Below are 18679 nucleotides of genomic sequence, written 5' to 3'. Positions count from 1 at the left end.
TGGAGTACTGCTCTCAGGATTCAGAGAACAATTTTAGCCAGGAAGTCACATTCACTGCTACCTGCAACCAACCTACTTAGCTTCCCCTCACTGCTCTAATCTATTTCCTTTCTTCTGAGAATGCTTCCTCATACATCGCTAACACCAAAATTCCCACCCCAGACTCTGCTTCCAGGGAATTGGAGCAAAGATTTCCTGGAATAAGGTATTTTGGGAGGTGGGAGGTACTGTACTATTCATTCTTCTGGCATCAAAGGAGAAGTAGGAAGAGGCCATTAGACAAATATTGACAAGGTTGTATTTAGCAATAAGCATTTCAGTTACCAACATCATACATTAGTATTCGAAATATTAGTAATAGCAAACATTTCCTCTCACATGTTCAAATTCACACCAGGAATGTATCACCTAGATGAGACAGATTGAGAGCAATCTACTTCCCTGCAGAGTAGCAGGCATAAGCTAACTGACACAGTACTTATGTTGTATTACCATGATGAGCTAGCATTGCTATAGATAGGCAATCTTTACAACTGTTTAGTGGCTCTGTCCTTTGCTTTGCCTTTCTGTAGTAGGGTTGGCGTATTTTAGTTGTCCTTTCACTTGATTGTGTAGCAGAATCCTCTAGGGCCTGACAACACATGTTACATGGTTGACTTTCTATTTCTATCTCTTTTCTTTTCTTTATTCTTCTCTCATATATTACATCCCAACTGCAGTTTCCCCTCCCTCCACTCCTCCCAAACCCCCACTTCCTTTCTCCCTCCGATTCACTGCTCCTCCTTTCCCTTCAGAAAAAAGCAGGCCTCCTAGGTATATCAGCTGAACACAGCATAACAAGATTCAATAAGACTAGGCATAAACCCTCATATCAAGACTAGAAGAGGCAACCCATCAGGAGGAAAAGGGTCCCAAGAGCAGGTGAAAGAGCCAGAGATAATCCCCCACCAATGTTAGGAATCCCACAAAAACACCAAGCTAACAACCATAACATATATGCAGAGGACCTAGTACAAATCCATGCAGGCTCCATGCTTCCTGCTTTAGTCTCTGTGAGCCCCTGTGAGTCCTGTCTCCATTTCTAGCAAATTCCCAGCATTACTGGTACTGTGCTGCTGGTCCAGGGATTGTACTTTGAGAATCATTGGTCTGGGGTAGGTCTGAAGATTTGTGGAAGCTGTTTTCATTCCCACAGACATGAAGAATAAATTGTACAGCTGTCCACGCAACCCAAGGTTGTAACTATTACTCAGTCTTTGAAGTCATTGAGGCCTGCATTTTGTCTTTCTTTTGCTATGCTCTCATCATATATAAAATGCAAGCAATAATGTCCATCTCATTTCACAGGGTTATTGAGAAGACTAAGTGTAGTATTATGTATTAGTATTTGGTCCAGAAAAAATGCTAAGTGAATATTATTCACTTTTTATTTGTTTGAACATTCTAATACTTAAATTCTTTAAAAGAATTATAAAGGGTGGAAGAAAAAGAATGTATGTATGTGTGTATATATATACATACATACATATACATATATATGTATATATATGTATATATATATATATATCCTATCATGACAAATGTAGAATAGCTCATATAAACATAAGTACAAAGAATGAGATCACCAGAAAAAAAGAATAGGAATTTTTTTAAGTATTGGGAAGCTGATACAAATTTATAGAATTTGAAATATTTCTTAAAATCTCAAGTTTTGTCTTTGACAATAATCAGTTGATTTCTTGGAAGTGGCAGCCTTACCTCTTCATTTTAGAGGGCAATGTCTTGCAAATATCCAAATCCAAATGACCATAGTTATTCATTTTTTCCAAGTAAAATGAGTGTCCTAATTTTCAAAAAATGCTGACTTGCTCAATACATAACTCAAAGAACTGCACAAATGTCCTTTTAAATATGATTTTATCATGTACATACTTCATTATGCAGTACAAGCTCTAATGCTCACTCTAAATTTCAACACAGAGAATATAAAAGAGATGTGTATTCACAGGTTGAAATTTGATACTCATTCTTTTTACCACTTAATCAAGTACCTTTTAAAGTGAACCTAGATGTTTTTCAAAGTGCCTCTGTGTGATTAAGAATACAATAGCTCTTGGTTGTCCAACTTCAACTTACGCTCAAGTGTCAAGAATTTAACCCATCGTTCCTTTCAGATCGTTCCCTGATATGTCAGGTCCAGAGACTACATTTTGTAAATCATGGTTCTATAATGCCCTCGGGAATCCAATCAAAGCCAAATGAGAAAAGCTCTGGAATGCCCATTCTTGATTAAACTAGAACTGACTGTATTCTGCTTTGTCTTCCAAAAACATTCTCCTGGATTCCATAAAGTTTGTGACATACTGTTACAAAGAATATCTTACTAATCTAAGATTTTGGTCCCAGGTTTGTGCCAGGCACTGGGTTGAGGTTTAGGATGAAACTAATTGGCAAGGAAGATCTGTTTATTGTCTCATGTGGCCTGGCCTAGGAGCTGAGACTGACAACCACATGTAAATCCAAGTTGTGACAAGAGCTGTGTGGGAAGCACGTGTCATAGAAAAATGAAGGGATACCATCAAAAATGCACATTTGGATCAGTAGGTCTCCAATTTCAGTGGGTGATGGGATCACTTAGAAAGTTAATGAAGAACAGAGAAGTTTTGGCTTGTGGAAGTAGGAAGAGTCTGGGTCTCTGTGGCTTTACAAAATGATTTCCAAAATTTTAGAAGGACTGCTTGAAATGTAGTACCCAGAGCAAACCTCTCAAAGAAGGTGACACTAAAAGTGAATCCAGAGTTATGAGACCAACTGGGAAGTCAAGGCTGCTTCTTAGAATTGGGTCAGATTTGTTAAAGAGATGCTATTCTGCTAAAGGCTAACCCATAGGACTGGCAGGTTCACTGAGTCATTAGGTGATCCCATTCATTTCTCTCTTTAAAAAAAATATTTATTTTTTGCCTGCATGTAAGTCTGTACACCATGTGCATGCCTAGTACATATGGAGACCAGAAGAGGACATTGGATCCCCTGGGACTGGAGTTACAGAGAGCTGTGAGCAGCCATGTGGGTGCTGGTAATCAAACCCCAGTCCTTATAGAAAGCCAGTGATCTTAACCACTGAGCCATCTTTCTGGGCCTGAATTCCATTTCTTATCACAAAAATATTTTATTACATTAGTTAACAGCTACATGTTCCTTTAGTAAATAGAAGTTTTGAGCATAAATATTGGATATACACAAGTCTTAACATGCAATATTTCTCTGAAAGATTTATCTATTTAAAATTGGATCCAACACCAAAAGATCAATCCTGAAAACATGCATACAAGTAACAGTGTACAGATTGAGCAGGTTATATTTAGAAAACACACACACACACACACACACACACACACACACACACACATATATATTCATGTAACAACCATTAATGAAAAAAGAGGCCATTTGAGAGAGAACAAGGAGGAGTATATGGTAGGGTTTAGAGGGAGTAAAGGGAAGGGAGAAATGATAAATTATAATCTCAAAATAAAAATATAGATTCTGATCACATATGTAAAATATGTAACATTTAAATATGCTTAAAGACATGTAAAGCTATATTTTTAAAGAAAAAATGGGATAGACTGTACATCTTTATAAACTTTTTCCCTAACAGGTATGTTGTGGAATATCACTTTAAGATGTGTTACATTTGTTTATGCTGTGGAACATTTGTTTAATGGTGCAAAGACATGTTGCTTTCTTTTATGTTGCATTTGTTTAACTCTGTGAAGCTGTGTTACTGTGCCTGTCTAAAACACCTGATAGTTTAATAAAGAGCTGAACAGCCAATAGCAAGGCAGGAGAGAGGATAGGCGGGGCTGGCAGGCAGAGAGAATAAATAGAAGGAGAAAGCTGGGAGAAAAAGGTCAAGGAGTGAAAAAAGAAGGAGCCAGAGAAGGAGGAGGACTCCAGGGGCCAGCCACCCAGATACACAGCCGGACATGGAATAAGAAGGAAAAATGATGTACAGAAATAGAGAAAGGTAAAAGCCTAGAGGCAAAAGGTAGATGAGATCATTTAAGTTAGGAAAACCTGGCTAGAAACAAGCCAAGCTATGGCCGGGCATTCAAAAGTAAGAATAAGACTCTGTGTGTGATTTATTTGGGAGCTGGGTGGTGGGTCCCCCAAAAGAGCAAAGAGTAAAGAGTAAAAAGAGTAAAAACAACCAACGGCACAGGTATCTTTCTCATAGTGTCTTTTTACTTGCTCAGTAGACTATAAATGTTCTCTGAAATTCACTCCATTGTGTTGCTAAGGTTAACAACCAGCATGACACTTCAAATTAATTCTCAAAGTACTTGTGCTAATAAGATTATCTCCCCTTAAGGCTTTTCATTAAATATAATTGTAAAAATTACATTTCCTTAACTAAGGTCAGTAAAAGAAATTAAAGTATTTAATTTCTGATTCCCATATAATTAAGTGAAGAATGGAGAGGAATGGAATTCCAGCTGGGGAGAATATTGAATACATGGGTGTGAGATGGAAAGGGAAATTGCATTTTTCAAGGATCTGAGAGGACAGGGTGTGAAAATGCAGTGAGCAAGGAAGAAATAAACACAGAGACACTCTGGAAAGTTTGCCTGGGGTTACCCCATGTTGACCTTTCAGGCTAATGGAAGAAGTTTGGTTTTATTTTCAGTTCAATTGGAGGGTATCAATAGGGCCTATCTATTAGAAATGTTCTATGAAGACAACTTTGAGTCAATATATCATAAAATTATGTCATTATGTATCATAAAATTTAGTCATTAGAAATTAATACACCATATGCTAAGTGTATGATTACATGGATTTCTTGGCTATTTAATTGGTATCATACAGCCCCTGAAGTCTACTCAACTGTTGACAAGCCAACAAAACAAAACCCCGTTTTCTACAGCTTTAAATTGAAAATCAAATATCTTATCAAATTTGTGCCAAGAAAGAACCTAGATGAATGTGTATTGTGGGGGACAGTCAATTTTCCTGACTTGTATTTCACTCTACCTTATTTCTGCATTGTTAGTTCTCAACCTTAGTTTGTTTTTTCCCTGTTGCTGTGATAAAATATTCTGACAATAAGCTTAAGGGAGAAAAGGTTTATTTTAACTCATAGTCCATGGTGATGAGGAAGTCAAGGCAGCGAGAACTTGAAGCAGCTTGTTCTATTGTATCCACATTCGGGAAATAGAATGATAAATGCAGGCTAGTGCTCAACTCACTTTCTCGGTTTTACATAGTCCAGGATCCTCTGCCCAAGTCATGATCCAGCCAAAATTAAGATCAGTCTTCCACATCAATTAATGTGAGTAAGATAGCCTCCCACAGGCATACTCAGAGGCCCATATTCCTGGTGTTTCCTGCCACACATGCTTCTCCATTTCTCCCTGTTCACCATTCTATTACTATTTCAATCCACTGAATATCGCTCTCTCTGTTCACCATTCTATTACTATTTCAATCCACTGAATATCGCTCTGATTTCCTCATAGAGCAATCAAACCTTTTTATTCCCTCTTAAGTACAATACAGAAGTACAAGACAACTTAGGCGATGAGCTATTCAAATTCCACCTCTCCTCTTATTGATGTGATGACCTTTGCTAAGATATATAGCTTCAAATCCATCACCCATAAATAGTTAATTGTTGTGCCTACTTAAAGAAATACACATGCAAGTACAAGGAAATACTTAGTGCATGGCCTGCTATATATAGTACATGCTAAAAAGTTACTAATTCTTTCTTTGTTACCTGTTTAAAATGTTCGTGTTTATGTCTTATATTTGGCCTCTTTTAACTTAAGGAATATATCATTTATTTTCTAATCTACTATGTCAAATTGCATTCTGTAAATATTTGCAGTTTGCTTGGTACAACTTGGAAACATAGTAAGGCTCAAGAGGAGAGGGAAATTACCACCTTCAAAGCCAGTAAGAAAATCATTCAACGCCAGGCAGCAGTGGCACATGCCTTTAATCCCAGCACTCCTGAGGCAGAGGTAGGTGGATCTCTGAATTCGAGGCTAGTCTGGTCTACAGAGTGAGTTCCAAGACAGCCAGGGATATACAGAGAAACTGTTTCAAAAAAAACAAACATAGAGATAAAACGAAAGAAAGGAAGAAAACCATTTAATTCTATGGGTGAATATAAGTCAATTTCTGCCAAAAATTGGATAGGCAAAGAGAGAGGCATTCAAGTTGAGAGGACTGTGAGCAAATATGTGAGATGAGAATGTTCATTGCTTATTTAGTGATAATGGAGTTTTCTATGTCATACAATTAGGGGATTGGTGTGTGGAAGTATTGGGGCAAGGTGTGTGGAAGTATTGGGGCAAGTTTGTTAGTATTAATCTAAGGTACGTCTTCATCATCAAGACTTAAGTTTGAATTTTTTTTTTACTGCAAGCTTTGGCTTAAAAGAAATATGCAGTCAAAGTAAAATTGCATCAAGGTTGGTCTGGTAATACTATGTTGATTTTGGGGGGTTGGGGGGGTCAGTCTCATGATTCCTTGTTCTTTGAATTAGAGCAGAAGTCATGGAAATGGAAGACTTGGGCCAAGAGAAAACTGGCAGGTTTGTGGTTGGGTCTAAAATCAAAACAAGGATCAAACACTTAACTTAAAATTATCATGAGGAAAAGAAAAGTCTCCCACCTATTTGTGGCCATACTGCTATACTTTAAAAAATCAGCAGAAGTAAACTGTATTGTCAGATTCTTGGCTCTTTTTTCACAAAAATGGAAAGAACTCAAGCATATACTAGATCTAACATATAAATATGATAACCAGTTCAGGCTCCTTTATGCTACTTAACTACCACAAGAAAAGCAATAGATAGATGTTTGTTCATTTTTAAATTTTTTTTGCCATTTTAGAAATAAAGCCTGATAGTCAAGACAGTTTGAAAGTGTGAGTGTAACTAAGGAAACAACAACGAAGACACTAATCCACCCATGTTTATTATCTTTAAATTTGACTTACAGATTAATACTAATTAATAATTATTGTGCTCATTATTCTTACCATTGCTAGGAAGGGCAGTACTAGCTAGAATTATTAGTTGCTTCTCCGTCCTCCTTCTTCCATCAGTAAAAGCTCAATGACAGCATTACGATTTAGGTGAACATCTCTGTTTCTTCAACCTGACAAAAGTCCAAGTTCTTTTGGAATCAAATGATTATACCTTTAAATGTCACTGGGAAAAATTTATAGATATGTAAACAAAGAGTGGGAAGTTGTTCTCAGTAATAAATGCATGATCTAGTCTTTCCTCTAGTTCTGACCACTTCTCTGGTCCCGGAAGTGTCTATTTTCATCCTTGTACTACCTCAGATTGGCGGTAGACCTAACTTTCAGTTTCCAGGGATCGCTTCCAATGGCCTTCTGCAAGGCCTGTCTAATTATAAAACACTAAGAATCTCTTAATAGATAGTCAATAAAATGAATCCACATCACAGCTTGAGTTCTGTAGCAGGATGTAAGTATCCCAAGTGAAGAAGCTCTCAGAGCACTTGTCTGCTAACCAATCACAGCCCAGTTGGTCTTACCTGAGACTAGCCAATCCCCACCCAAAGGGCCAAAATCTAAAGAAATTAAAATTCCTGCTGTCTGTGGGATTACATGGAACAACTATCATTCTTCTACTTCGCTGATGGAAATGTAACTGCTACAGTGATGGTGCCAAATTATTAGGCAGCATCAGCAATGCTGAACATACATCTGCTCCATGGTCCAGTTATTACATTTATTCTGGTCGATGCTTACATGACTATGTGCACAAAAAAATATGGAACTCCTTCTTAACATTTTTGTATTTGGGTGTATTTACATTTTAGCTCAATTAAAATTATAAAAGTAACTATATATTGTAAACATTAAGAAGATACTGAAATCCAAAGTATAGGAATCAAATGAGTCACCAACACTCATCATGTGTCTAGATTTAGAAGTGTATTACACTCTGATGCTTCAACTGAGATGCCTATCTGAAAGGAATTACATTAAATCATCCCATTTCTTTAAAATAATTGGATTGGACATATTGTTTATAATAATGAGGTTTGAACCCTTTGCAATTGATCATCTCACCAAATTTCTGCTCTGCAAACTACAAAGACACAAGCAAAGTTCAAGACAGATAAATATCTGCTGTTCCCTACTTCGATGAAATTGTCAAAGAAAAAATTAACTACTAATAATGATAAAGCCAGGTGTGGTGGCACACACCTTTAATGCCAGCACTCAGGAAGCAGAGACGGAAGGATCTCTGTGAGGTCTGCCAGCCTGGTCTACAGAGCAAGTTCCAGGACAGCCAGAGCTGTTACACAGAGAAACCCTGTCTTGAAAATCCAAACCAATAATGATGACGATGATGATGATAAAGAAAGTGTTTTCTGTCGAAGTTATCTCTGAAATAGGGCTGACTTGACAGTCTTGTGTAATACCCATTCAGCATACTCCATTTCCTGCAGCCTGTATCACTGCTCCTCATACTGACTATGTCGCCCCTCCCTGCATTTGAATGAGAAAAAGGTTATTCACATTTTGAAGACTATCTTACGACATCTTCCTGCTGTAGCAAAGGATCATGGACTGGAAAATTTAGAAATAACAAAAACTTATTTTTTTCATAGTTCGGGAATCTGTAAGTTCAAGATGATGTAGGCTCTCTGCCTCAAAGACAGTACATGTTGCTGTGTCAGCACATAGCAGAAGACATGGATCCTCATCTATAAGGGCACTGAGTCCATTCATGAGAAAGGAGTCTTCATGACCCAGTCACTTTCTAAAGTCTCCACCTTCTAATACAATCACCTTGGGGTTGAAGGTCTAATGTATGCATCTGGAATAGCACATACATTCAAACCACAGCAAGAATTTACAATGGTATTTTTAAAGATGTATGTCTTTCAGCTCATACCAGTCTATCCTTGTTCCACAAGATCAGCAAGAACCTGTGAACACTGTTTCTTAACCCCCATGGTGGCTTTAAATGTTCTAAAAAGGATCTATGAACCTAGTGATACCACGCATTTTTACATATATATTGGTGCTCGCCTGGGAAGGAAATCGAAGCTTTTGTGGAAGTCCTGAAAACACACCTGCCATGCCTACTCCTAGAGTAGTATATATCTGATGGCCTTAGCACTCTGAAGTCCAGCACCAAGTTAGAGAAAAGGCCATGCTCCCGTAGACTGCACCCAACAAAAGATACAGGACTTGACTGTTGTTAACATTGCCTCAGGAATTCCTTGAGTGCTGAGCAATGGTGGCACACACCTTTAATCCCAGCACTCGGAAAGCAGAGGCAGGTGGATCTCAACTTTCCTAATAGGTACTGTTCACACTGCATCTCTTGCACGGTTAATCCCACTGTAATGTCTATTCATGGAAAATATGAACTATACAAGTAGTACTAGGTGTAGTATGAGACGCTAAGAAGTAGGATATAACCTTGGGACTCAGGCATTTACTATCCAGTATGTAAAGAGGACATTGTACGAGCTAATAGGCAGCCATAACTAACCCTGGAACAAGGCTGTGGATCAGGTGCCAAAGACTTCAGTAATAGAAACTTGAGAAAATGTCCCAATAGAGGAACTGAGTTGGCAGATGGTATTACAATTGTTAGTGATGGAGAACTATACAGCATGGATTTCACATCCAATAGGAGAAAAACAAGGTAAGTCTTAGGAGTCTGGGGCAAAGACTTGCAGTCTACAGTAATAAATGTCTTTTGAGAAACAGGTCCCAGTATATTACTAGGCCCTGACAAAGATAGAATGCTTGACAATGGATAGCAAATAATCATGTAGCTTGAGCAACCTCTTCTGAGTGGGTACTTTGTAGTAAACCAAGTGAGAAAGTCAGACAGGCCTTATGTCAATCCATCTTAGCATGGAAACGGAACGTCTAGGATGGAACCTGAACAACACCCAAGGACACAAGTAAGTTACATGAGCAGGGAGGGCAAACCCTCACGTCACCCTTGGGAGGTATATTGGTACTCCCCCCTATGCTTCTCGCCTCCATTCACACAGGGGAGGGCTCCTATATAAATAAATAATTGGATGAGAAGAATAAAGCCTCTGATTTGTTTTCAGAGGAATCTGCTCAATATGGGTGTGAAAGCAGTAAATGAATGATGGTGACATCTGGTAGCCTGAAAAACAGAGGGAAAAATCCTCTAAACATGTGGAACTGGAGTAGTACCTTTGATTATCCATTGTGTCCGTGAAGAGATGTAGGCCATATTAACAGTACTTACAGATTAATAGGCAACTAACTATATTTTCTGGCCATATGGTCAGAAGGCCGAAGAGAAAGCTAGATAAAAAGATAAGGAGTTCTGGGATAGAGGCAAGTGGAGAGACCTATGAAAGTGAACTTAGCGTGTAAAGATTTCTACATCACACAAAAATATCCACCAGTAAGCACCCATCACAGAAAGTGCCACCTAAGGAGGCATAGTGACTTGTCCACTTAGCCAGAAATCTACACCATTTAAAACTAGTACAACAGATATATATACAGGGTGCTCATAGTGGCAAAGACATAGGCCAGCAGTGCTTTCCAAGGCTAATCTAGCTGAAGATGCTTCTGAATGATCAGTTTGTTAGCAACAGTGACCCATGCTGAACTCCCCAGATACTCCCCATAGCACTTCCTCCTGGTCGCCTGCTTTAAGGTTAACAATAAAGGGCCCTTCCATAAGGGGTTAGCAATTTGTCCTCACACTAATGGATACATTTTCCAACATAAGGTTGTCTTTCCTGCCTCCAAACTTCACCCAACATTTCATGAAGAAACTATGCAAAGCCTAATTCATAAGCAAAGATTCCCATAAAAGCTGACCAAGTGCTATGTTTTAGAAGTGGTCTGGGCATATATCTATGGTCCACTGTGATTAAAAATTTGGTCCCTAGGGTGGTGCTGTTGGAAAGTGGCAGAAACTTTGGGATGTTGAATGTAATTGGAGGTACTTAGGTCATTGGGGGTATGAGAGAGCTTGTGGGAGTTTCCGTATTAGTTATAATCTGACTCTTTGAGTTCTTGTGAGACAATTGCTATAAAAGGAGCAAGCCTTCGCCCATTGTCTTAGTTTTCTATTGCTGTGACAAATACCATGACCAAGGCAACTCATTCAAAAAGGCATTTAATTGGGGATTTGCTTATAGTTTTAGAAGGTTAGTCCATGATCATCGTGGCAGGGAACATGGTAGCAGACAGGCAGGCATGGTGCTGGGGAGGTAGCTGAGAGGTTATATCTGATCCACAAGTGTGGGGGAGAGAGAAGGAGAGAGAAAGAACACAAGTGTTAGCTGGGCCTGGTATGGTCTTTTGAAAACCTCATCCCTAGTGACACACCTCCTCAAATTAGGCCATACCTTCTAATTGTTCCTAAACAGTTCTACCAACTGGACCAAGCAAGTTCAGACAAAACTTATTTTCAAGAGAAAGAGGGGTTGATTTCATCCAATGAGAGAACACATGTTTTATATCCAGCTATACCTGATTACAGTGGTCTTGAGTTGTAACCACCATGACTTCCTCTGAGTATCCCTGCTCTGTTTCCTTTACCTAGTTTTCCTGAATATTACAAATAAATAAAAACATGCCAGTGGTACATGAAAGTTTATGGCCAGATCTGTTGCTGTCAGCACCAGGAATATATCGGATTTTTTTTTACTTCACCTTGAAATATAACCAGATAACAGATGAAAGTAACATTTATCCTAACCACTATATAAGCCTCCTTCTTATGACCTGAATTTTAGTGATTCACTGGTCTTACTGATACTCATATTACACTTTTATCTGTGAGTCCCAAATGAACGGAACTCTACAATTTGTATCTTTTTGCCTCATTGTTTGTTCTCATACCTCTTTGTGGCCAGTTCTCATATACTAGGACTAAATTTTTCTGGGCCAAGTGTTATCCAGGTGATACACTTGGATGGTTCTCAGTACTCATTTGCCTAATGATGACTATGAATGGGCTGCAGGAGGCTGACTCCCACTTTTTCCTGGGGTACTCTTGAGGAGAAAGGGACAAGAAATATTTAGATAGAAAGATAGTGTGGAGAAGAGACAGACAGAAACACAGGATAGCTTTGGGAGGGCCTGGATCAATATCCACTGGCCCTTTCTATCTCTTCAAAAGGACTTTTTATAGGAATGCCAAGGGGCGGGGCAAAAGACCTCCCCCTAGCACAGTCAAGTGCAGACCCTTCGAAACACCTGGTGACCACACATATGGTCAAGCCATCCCCTAATGCAGCCCTGCTGGGTAAAGTAAGCTCAAATCTTACTAGGAAACCTTTGTGGGCCCCCACAACAGGCAAGTGTAGTCACCCTAATGTCAGAGGGTGTGATTGTCAAAGACTCAAAGCACTGAGAGATGACAGATAACTCAGGTCAAACTGCTTGGTAAAGCCAGTAAGACCTGTATGGATGAGAATTCATGGTGACAGAAAATTAGAATGACTAGCAGAGAAGAGGATAGGCAGTGACTTTAGCCCCAAGTCCAATCTAGTCCCAAGGTTCATAAGTCATCTCACTAATCTTCTCTTTCTGAGTTTGACCATGGAGGAAGATCTGGCCTATGGATTTATAGGGGTTCCCTCAGATCACATCTACCCCACCCCCATTTTTCCTTAAAGGCCTTTCTCTAAATAAATCTCTTGCACAGTCAGTTCTATCTCAGAGGATCTGAAACAGCAAATATTGCATTATATACTTAAATCCCTATAACAAAGAGAAAGCAGATGATGGCCCATTGGCTAGCTGCTGAGTAAGAACTGCTGCCTTGAAAGAACCAGCAAGAGAATATAAAAGAGTTCTTGACCAAACTGTGAATACCTCTTGATACATCCCTAGGCAAGATGACACTTTATGCAGCATCTTGGAAAATGAGTCAGTGCTGGAAGCAAGTTTATACCCCAAAGTAATTCTCTTCCCTTTGACGAGGTAGGTCACCCTACCAACAAAGTCAGCCTTGTTGTATGAACAGTTGGCACTGGTTAGAATGTCACAGAAGCAATTAAGCTGGAGAAACAGTCTGCCTTAAGTTAACTTATTAAAGCAATATGTTACAGGACTACAAATTCTTCCATCATCATCCAAGACTGTAGTGCTATCAATTACTCTAAGAATGGACTGCAAACACAAAGACACAAGCTTCCCCATCCTAGAAAATGCAATGCAGTGACAAGGCAAGATGACTGCAAACCATTTCTGGAGAAAATTAAATACATACATTTCAGGGTTTAGACAGTCAGGTCTATATATATATATATAAAGTGTTCTCTCTCACCAACCTTGAACATCTTCTCTGACATTGATTGTGTTCTGCTGGAAGAGCAGGCATGATAGATCTGTTCCCCATGGGAGAGGATTTTCAAGGAAGACAACTCCCTTCTCTCTTATTAGTGGCAGTGCTAATTCACAATGCATCTCTTTGACCTAATTATTCATGTATATATTATTAGAAATGATCCCAAGGTTTTGCAGCATAATAAAATATAAGTAGTGTCAAGCAAATTCTGTATACTCTCCTTGTGCCATCACATTGTTTTTCTGGTAAGGGTTCCTGAATTTTTGGCCTTCAAAACAGTGAAGTAGAGTTTTGAGGGTCTAAATCGGTCCACAAAGTGCTCTCCTTGTAAGTACAAGGACAGAGTCTAATCCTTAGAACCCATGTTACAATGTGTTGAGTGTGGTAGTGTGAGCTTTTAAACCCAGAGCTGGGGAGGCAGAGACAGGAGAATGTCTAGGAATGTTTAGCCTAATTGATAAGCTCCAGGCAAAGGAAATACCCTGTCTCAAAGAACATGGCTGACATCCCTGAAGATGATGGCTAAGGTTGTCTTTGATCCCACACATGCACGTGCAAACACCTACACACATCTGTGCACACATGCAAATATGCAAAGACACATTTGGAAGAGATTTAGTAAAAATCTTACTTTATGGTGTTTCTGTGGCCCAACCCCTCCAGATGCCAACACAGTTTCATGTAGCTGACTGCATGGCTTTTGTAGGATCACTTGTGAGCAGAAGAGAGGTTGAGGCGGGGTTTGGAGTACAATCAGAGGTGAAGCCTTTTATGAAAGCACAGAGAGGAATAAATAGTTTGTTGTTAAGAGCGACACCTCTGTGAAGCATTCTGGCATTGGTAGCAAGATTTGGGGAGAAAGAGAAAAGCACACTGATGGGAACCCTCCTCACTGTTGTGCCCATAGTTATCTGCTCCAGTGGCTAAAGTCCCATGGTCATTCTCTTTGGAACAGAAGATATATTAGAAGTCTATGCTAGCACTGTGGTGGAATTAATTCCCCCAGGTGTCCCTAGATCAAGGATCTACTCTTTAGCACCTAAATTTTGCCATTTGTAAAACTAATACTATGTCACTTACCTCTTCTCTGTTTTGTATATTTTTATAAAGAGAAAAGCTGCCCAATTTTTAAGTGAGTCAATGTTACAAAGGCCAAACATAAGGAACTAAGTCTATGATGCACCAGATTTTTCAACATTATTAAAAGAAGATGTAGTAGCTCTGCTGTAGAAGGTACTTTGAACACTGTATGCTTTGATAGGGACAGGCCAAATGTTACTAGTTTATATTACTGACTTAAAGGAAGTAATAAGCGAGTACTGATAAAACAGTTCATCACGTGGCATTGTCTTTAAAGGAGCACATTGTTGCTAAAGTTTTCCTGCCTGGCCCACAGTCAGGACAAATCTCTCTCACCCGCCAGTCCCAAGCCGCTCAAACCCGATCAAGTAAACACAGAGACTTATATTGGTTACAAACTGTATGGCCGTGGCAGGCTTCTTTCTAACTGTTCTTACAGCTTAAATTAATCCATTTCTATTAATCTATACCTTGCCACGTGGCTTGTGGCTTACCGGTACTTTACATCTTCCTTATCCTGATGGCGGCTGGCAGTGTCTCTCCCACCCAGCTTCCTGTTCTCTCAATTCTCCTCTCTGTTAGTCCCGCCTATACTTCCTGCCTGGCCACTGCCAATCAGTGATTTATTCATTGACCAATCAGCAACACATTTGACATACAGACTATCCCACAGCAGCACATTTCTTAGAGCTACAATAGGTGAACTGCACAATACATTTCAGTCCATGAAAGAAAACATCTCATGCTGGGCAATCCTCTTCAAACTTCATTTTTTTATTCTTCACGTATAAACAAGCAAACCCCCCAAAATATTCTTTTCCATCAACACCTTGATGATAATCCACTTATTACAACTCACGGTTCTGTGAAACTCTTGCATACATACTTTCTTTCATCATTTTCTTCTGGCTTTTTAACACAGATGCTCTCAAACAAAGCTGTCTTCAGAAATCTCTTCTTGGTGGTCAGAAAGAGCACATTAAGAGGACAGTCCATTTGAGAGGAAATCTGGAGGGGAATAGCCAGAAACCATCAAGTTTCAAGAAGTTAGGCTCCATCCCACTATGGTCTGGCTCTTATCTACCTGCCATATTACATGTTGATGCATCTAAAACTTGTTCCTAGTGCATTGGCTTCTCATTGCCATGAGTAGTGGTTCTCATTTTCTTAAGTCATATAACATGGGAATAATACTAGCCCCTGTTTCTACTTTGTCAGCCAGAGTTCCAACAGTAATTGAGTTGGAAGTTTTCTGAATCTTCATTCACCAAAACTTGTTCATGATATGTGTGAGAAACTCCCCCTGCCTCTTTTTTTCTCTCTCTCTCTCAATTAGTTTTTGTTGAGACAAGTTCTCACTATGTATCTCAGGCAGACCTTGAACTTGGCATCCTCCTTTCTCTGCCACCTGAGTGCTGGGATTACAGATACACCACTAAGCCCAGATGAGCTTTTTGCTTCTTTTTAAATTTCACAGAGCATCTTGCAAAACAAACAAACAAAGAGATTGCAGAAAATTTTGATTTGAGTATGTATTTTTTCTGTCAAAGAAAAAAAATCATTCCTAATAGTCCATGTGCATTAGTTTATTTGGCATTTTGTGAACTGTATGTGCATTTCTAGACAGGTAAGTGAGGTTTTGGAAAAATATGTTCATGTGCTACTGTGGCACCAGAATAGGGACTGGAGAAAGCAACATAAAAATTAAGATGTAAAAGAAGCCAGTTTGCAGAGAAAGATCGGAAACTGTTCCCTACTTAGCTGTGTGCAACAGATAGAGCATATTCAGGAAAACTAACAAACCACAATCTTCAAATAGTAGAGCCAAGTTCTATGTAAGTTCTATGTAAGCAAGTGTCATGAAGTCATGAGCTTTGTGGCTCAACACCTTTTGAGCAGATATCTTTTCCCTTCTCACTAGTCCATTCTCATCCCCAGGAATAATTTCCCTTCCTTGATAAACTATCTCTATTTTTATTTTTATTTTTTTTTTTCGAGACAGGGTTTCCCTGTGTAGCTTTGCGCCTTTCCTGGAACTCACTTGGTAGCCCAGGCTGGCCTCGAACTCACAGAGATCCGCCTGGCTCTGCCTCCCGAGTGCTGGGATTAAAGGCGTGCGCCACCACCGCCCGGCCTCTATTTTTATTTTTAACACGTATACCTGATACAATTTTTGTCTTGGGATACAAGATCCTGAAAGTTTTGGTGGATTCCCTCCAAACTCAAATCCATGTCTATAACATGTTGAACACGTTTTGTGTTAGCCTACATATTGTATTCTGTACTATGTTATTATTTGTTAATAGATTCATCTCCACCAGTTCACTGAGCTGTTGAATACTGTACCAATAGCTTCCTTGGTGTGGGTATTATTGAAAGATGTGCTACTTAAAATGTGGCCTGTCATTAGGAACATGAAAAAGCTGTATGATGGTGAAGATGAGGGACAAAGATGTGAAGGAAGTGAAGCCTCGGTGTTTGAGAACAAGAAAGATTTTGCCACAGGTTTTATCTTTCTCTGAAGTCCCCAAAGCTTAGAATTGTCCACATCTCCTTCATTTCATTGTAAGTGATTTAGTCTGCCTGCTGTTGAGGAGATTTAAAAAATCAAAACAAGGTCACTGTAGCCTTCATTCTGAGGATACTGGTGGAGTCAATTGCAATACCAACCTATTTCATATTGCCTTTCGTTCCTTTTCTCCTTTCATTTTGTACTGGAAATTGAACATCGGACCTTAAATGTGTCAATTAGATGTTCTATGGCTCGGCAACCCCACCCTATTCCTTCAGTCCTTGCAATTTGTCTTTAACGAGCAGAAAGAACTGAGCCCTGAGTGCTGGAAGCATTGTTGCCTAGCTTGTTCTTTCCGTTCTGCCTATTAAACAGGCAGACTGGTGCTCAAGGGGCTACAGTCCCTGCTTGCCCATTGGTAGAAATGTACATACGACTTAAAAGGGAGTAGCGAAGAGAGCCCTTAGCCCTCTAGTTGCTTGCGTTCTGTGTTAGCAATGATTATGAAACAGGCAGAGACAGTTCCACTCTGTGCTGCCCTGTGCTCCACAATAGTCTAAAGAATTCCCTTTCTCCTCAGGGAATCTCCATTCAGGTAAAACTGGGATTTGTGGCCTAGATGAATAAAAGAATTTCAGGAGAAGTCAATATGACGCAGAATTGGATTTTTGTAGAAACAGAAAGGTGACCCCCGAAAGAAAACAGCTCATCTATTAGTTTGAGCATGGGCTTCTCAAGACAAAGTTGCACCCAAATGTCTTTACAGTGGGTATAAACAGGATGTGGATGCTCTCATGTTACAGCTCCAATGATTGCCCACAGAGGGTAGTTTGTTACAAGGTTAAAAGTTAAAGAATTCTTCTTTGTACACAAAGTTATAAAATGGATTTATGAGGGACACTGTTTAGGGTTAGGAAAGAGGGTCCTCAGGTTACATGTCACTTTGGCCCTAAGTAAGTACAGTTTATTTACTGTTCTTGACATTCTTGATTAAGCTGTCTTCTGAGATGCATTATCTGAGCCTAAGTAAGCACAATTTATATTGTCTTTGACGTGATGCCTTTTGTTAAATATACATTGCCTCTATGAGTCATTTGAGCCTTTTAGTAACATCTTAGACTTATTGGCTTTCTCAGCAGAAAAATCAGATTAGATACCAGGACAGTGGGTATTAAATCTGATTCCCTCTCCCAAGCTTCTCGTCCCAGGCCAGCATAACTCCTTACCTTTCCATTCTTCCTCGGTTACATCTCTACAAATCTGTACTACCTCCACCAAGTGGTCTTCTCTTACAGCTGTAACTCTCTGTCTAGGATCTAGCAATTTAGCTCTTCCTTTCTACTATTTAGGCATTGGGTTCTTGAGACTCAGTCATTGGAATGCTAAGAAACATCATTATTCCTTATAGTTTTTTCTTGAATTTGTAATGTTCCATACACATGCATACGTTCCAATACTAGCTCCCCAGTGGGCGGTGCTAGCTGGTGAGGTTTGGGAACTTTGGAGACATAGGTCCTAGCTGGTATAGGAGGGTTACTGGAAGTAGTTTTTTGTTTGTTTGTTTGTTTTTAAAGATTCTACTTGTCTCTGATTCAGTCTGGGGTCGCTGTTTCTTGCCTATTACAATATGATCAGTCACCTTGCGCTCCCAACATGGACTGAGCCACTCCAGCTGGTCTGGTTTCTCTACCATAAAGGACTTACATCCCTGAAACTGGGAG

This window comes from Peromyscus californicus, unplaced genomic scaffold (assembly GCF_007827085.1).
Source record: "Peromyscus californicus insignis strain IS unplaced genomic scaffold, ASM782708v3 Scaffold_10__1_contigs__length_136768540, whole genome shotgun sequence".
Taxonomy (NCBI): domain Eukaryota; kingdom Metazoa; phylum Chordata; class Mammalia; order Rodentia; family Cricetidae; genus Peromyscus; species Peromyscus californicus.
This window is presented reverse-complemented; position numbering follows the sequence as displayed.